The following is a 4,800-nucleotide window of genomic DNA, read 5'->3' as shown; positions in this document are numbered from 1 at the left end:
CCTGGATTATTAAGACTGAGCCTGTTGTGGGTACTCCGGGTATTTGTCTTCACTCAGTGCATTCGTGCCAAATATAAGGAATTGAGTAAGACACCTGCAGATTAGCTAGGTTTAACTGTGCTTTTTGAAAGGACACATTTCCTACAATTTTAAACAACTTTTCATGTTTATACTTTATATTTGCATTGGTCATACTTATGCACTGTGAGGAGATTTAAAAGGAAAATAAAACAGATGACATTTGTCCTTGACAATAAAAAGGCATACATTTTTTAAAAGACAGCAAAAATAAATAATAAGTTAATTTTACTAAATGGTGAATATATGCTTATGTCAGTATAAATATCTTGGCTGATCCCAACATAGAAGAATAAGCAGCAAATTTACATACCTCTCATTTTTTTATATTATTATAAACTTTTTTATCTTACATATTATGATTGAAAAGTCATATATACTCTTCATTTATATTGGTAGAAAGCCTTTACTAAACATAATTAGGCCTTGAAAAGAAAGTGTAAACAGAATGAAGAAAAGGAATAGAATTGCTAATTTTTGCTACACGTAATTTTATCTTTTATAAGATAAGATTTAATCTGTAACCATGCAAAAGAAAGCAATAGTTTTTAATACAATAATTATAATTAGATACCATTGTTGTCACTAGGTCATCTACAGTAATCTATGAAGTTTCCTTGTCTCAAGATGCTCCATCATAATGTATATTAAGTAGCAATAAATATTACATTTTTGAAGCTATCTGCAAAGTTTATGTTATACTATATAGCTAATGGAGAGTAAAATAATCTTTATTTATCAGATGGTGAAAGTCTGAAACTAAATACAGTTAAGAGCACCGTGAATTCAGCTGAGTACCATGCCTGGTTATCTGATCAAGGTAATAAACATTTTGATTTTTAACACTGCTCCCCTACTAAGCATTTTTTGTGATCAGTTGTGCTCCAGGGCAAAGACCCATCTGTCCAAAGGTGGGCTTTAATTTGGAAGCAAGTAGCTCTGCTTAGAAATTAAAATGAAAAGATCTATCTTCTGGAAAATGACATTATTGAGCATTAGGATAAGCTGTCTCACCTTCTAAACACTTCTTTAGGCAGTGATTTATAGTTGAACCTGGAAATTAATGCAATATCATTGCTTTATATTATTGGATAATTACAGCTACTCGTTTTTTCAACTTTGGAAGGTTGAGTAATTTTAGTTTAGAGTCAAAAAGCTACACCCTCAAACCTAGATCTTATGCTTTAAACTATACCAAAAAGATACATAATGTGAGAGAATGGTCCAACAAATGGAGAAAAAATAATATGCAAAAAACTATAATGTACCTAACTGAAATGAAAATTAAATGTTTTTAAAAAGCTAATTCAGTACAAATTATTACTCTCAAAATGGCACTACCATTTTGACAGACAGATCATTTAACTGTAAGTATAAATGATTTTGGAATTAATGTTCCAGTAATGAAGAAATGAAAAACTGTAATTTAATCTAATATTAATGTAATGAGAAACTTTAGGTGCAGGAAATGGAAAAAAGATGACATAGTAGGTTAAATTATTATATCATGAAGGAGATTATTTATGCACGGATAAGAGGGAGAGAAGAAATATCCCCTTTCAAGTAGGCTATTCTTCCTCAGAAAAGACCATATGAGCACCCATTCCAAAATAACAGTAAGATCCCTATTTATTTGGTCAAATATGCTGACAATTATTGGACAGAATGGAGTCCCTCAGAGCAGGATGAAAAGTGGTCAGCTTGCTTTGGCTGCAGAGTTTGCTCTGGGGTAGACTGTCTTTGGAAAGTGACATCTTGCCACATCCTAAAATCTCAATTTTTTGGCTGTACTGCAGTCTCTTTATACTTCACTATTCAGGAAGAATTTAAACAATCTATGCCTTAGTTGAAAATATTGCAGAAATCTGAGAGAGTCTGTATTCTTGAGCCAGACAGCATTAAGTACATTGTCTTATTCTGTGGAAATAAAGAAGACTCTGCCCAGAAAGCCCTGCTAATGTCTTTACTTCAGCTATCCAGCATGTAAGAAGCCTAATTCTTTTCAGTGAACAACAATAATCTGCCTTAATACCTCTTTATCTGGGTGGTCCTGAGACTTTGTTAAGGACCATGGCCAAGACTTCCTGCAGTTTACTCACTGACCCTTGAGGGTGGTCATACAGACCACCATGCATTATGCACAGCTATCTTTTTAATAATCTGATAAGCAATTGGGTCTTGTTAGGGTGTATAACTTTTCTCTCACACATTTTATATAATTGGTCCCTCTCAAGCATCATTAAATATTTATAGCCTTTTACAGATCAAACTTGTTTCATTTGATTGTAACAATATCAATCATTATTTTTAAAGTATGCCTATTATTACATTTTTGAAAAGCCAAACACTGGCAGTTTACATAAAACATTTTCTATATGTTCATGTAATGTTCAAAATGTTGACTCACAAGGAAAGCTCATGAATGGCAAACAGATAATTAGATCATGGCATAGCTCAGCTGCAATGTCATATTCATATTACTTTCACCTATCTCCCAGAACCAACCCAATTAATGTATACTTTAGGGGTTCTCTTGTAAAGACAAGTACAGAAATTTCATACACTTATAACCATAGAAAACTTTAGGACAAAATTTTAAATCTTCATGTGAGTTATAATACACCATAATCTGAACTTTTAAATTCTGCAAAACTACCATAATCATCAAAGATATGAGTTAGTCTACCCTTGTCCGGGTTACTTGGTGGCTAGGCTTTAATCAACAGTGTGGGATACAGTTTCCTTGAAATCCATCTTGTGTTAGGCTTCTGACATGGATGGGGTCCTTGTGACATCTGTCATATTCTAAATCACCATCCCAGGCATTAAGGTAGGGTTATCAATCTTAGACACTTGGGCCACACTGATTTTCAACTGCCTTGAATGGTATGGTTAAGAGAATACAAGGACTATGCTTTGGGCTATCTTGCCTTCAATTCAGTGCTCCATTCATTGAACAGGACTGCTTAGAGATAAGGAGCAGTGGACACATTTTGCAGATTTAACTTCACAACAAAAACCTCCCTCAACAACCTAATAATTTCATCCCATAGACTACCTGCTGTCCACTCTAGCATCCAAAGTTCACTATTTATTCCTTTAGCTTCTTAAACATCATTCAGTAGTAACCATGATGATGGAGGATAGTGAGATCTTCTTGCCAATTTCACTTCTGTTACCAACTACATCATTTTAGGTGAGTTGCTTATTGACAGCAAAAGACTCGCATGCCCATGCACGTGTGTGTGTGCGTGCGCACGCGCGCACACACACACACACACACACACACAAAAGCAATGGAAGAGAATTTCTATTTTATTCAATCATAACAATTTCTAATACATCTTATCAGAAGTGAAGGATGCACACATCATAGGAGCAGATACTGTATATATCAACTTACCTACATTTGTCACTTAGAATTCCTAATGTCAAGATTCTACTGATTTGTTAAATAGACACACTTTTTTTTGCTGCAAAAAGCTTTATTGTTTCCATTTGGTCCAAGGCTTGGGAGAGGGCTCCAGGGTGGTTAAAAAGCTGCCTAGTGGCTGCAGAGAGGGGCTTCAGGCAGAAGCCCTGACACCAGAGGGGCTCCTCAAAGGCCACTGGGCTCCGGAGGCTCCTAGTCGTGCTTGAGAGTGAGCCTTTCGAAGAGATACTCGTCCAGCCCAGCCTGGGGACCAGCCAGCCCGCGGAGGTTGGTCAGGTGGTCACCCATCTTCTTGATGAGTTTCACCTCCTCATCTAGGAAGTGGCTCTCCAGGAAGTCGCAGAGGTTGGGGTCTGTGCGGGCACAACCCAGGGCATGCAGATCCAGAAGGGCCTGGTTCAGGTTCTTCTCCATGTTAATGGCGGCTTCCATAGCGTCCTGAGTTTTACCCCACTCATCTTGAGATGGTTTCTGCACGTCCTGGAAGAGGGCGCGGCCGCCGCGTTGGTTTGCATTTTCAAGAGACGCTCGGCGCTCTCGTGCTTCTCTTCGGCCAATTCGCGGAAAAAATGGCCCACGCCGTCCAGAGCCACATCGTCGCGGGTCGAAATAAAAGCCCAGAGAGAGAGGTAGGTGTAGGAGGCCCGCAGATGCATGTTGACCAGGCGGTTGACGGCGGCCTCCACCTCGGTGGAATAATTCTGACGAATCTGGGAGCTCATGGTTGATCGGTAATAAGGAGTTCGGCTCAAAAAATGGTGTTGGCTGGTCCCGGTGACCGAGGACAGCTGAGTGCCTGACTCCGAAGGTTGGAGGGTGAATAGATGAGTGGCTGGCTCCGAAGGTTGGAGGGTGGTCGGAGGCTGGAGGAAAGGGCGACCCTGGGTCTGTTCCGTCCAAACACTGTTGAAGCAAGAGACAGATACGGGGAACCGCCGAGCGCAATGGACGACACACGTTTTGAGCAAAATCACTTAACAAATCTACAGAGACAGAAAGTAGTTTAGTGGTTCCTATGCCTGGGGCAAATAAGGAGGTATGAGGAGTGACTCTTAATGGGTCTGAGGTTTCTTTCGGGGGGACGAAATTTCCTAAAATTACGTTGTGGTGATGGTTGCTCAACCTTGTGAATATACTAAAGAACATTGAATCGTATACTTTAAATGGGCAGATTATTTGGTATATGAATTATATCTTACTCAAGGGTTTTTTTTAAAAAGTCAGATTGCTAATAAATTAAGACAGAAATAAAAATCACATCAAAAAAAAAAAAGATTCTACTGAGATAT

At 38.4% G+C, this 4,800-nt stretch overlaps 1 pseudogene; it reads right to left on the bottom strand.

Moving 5' to 3' along the window:
- Nucleotides 1–3,542: 3,542 nt before the first annotated feature.
- LOC118883458 lies at nucleotides 3,543–4,453 on the bottom strand (annotated as a pseudogene).
- Nucleotides 4,454–4,800: the final 347 nt, after the last annotated feature.

Source organism: Balaenoptera musculus, chromosome 17 (genome assembly GCF_009873245.2).
Source record: "Balaenoptera musculus isolate JJ_BM4_2016_0621 chromosome 17, mBalMus1.pri.v3, whole genome shotgun sequence".
Lineage (NCBI taxonomy): Eukaryota > Metazoa > Chordata > Mammalia > Artiodactyla > Balaenopteridae > Balaenoptera > Balaenoptera musculus.
Note: the sequence above shows the minus strand (reverse complement) of the source record. Positions and strands in the feature narration are given on the sequence as shown.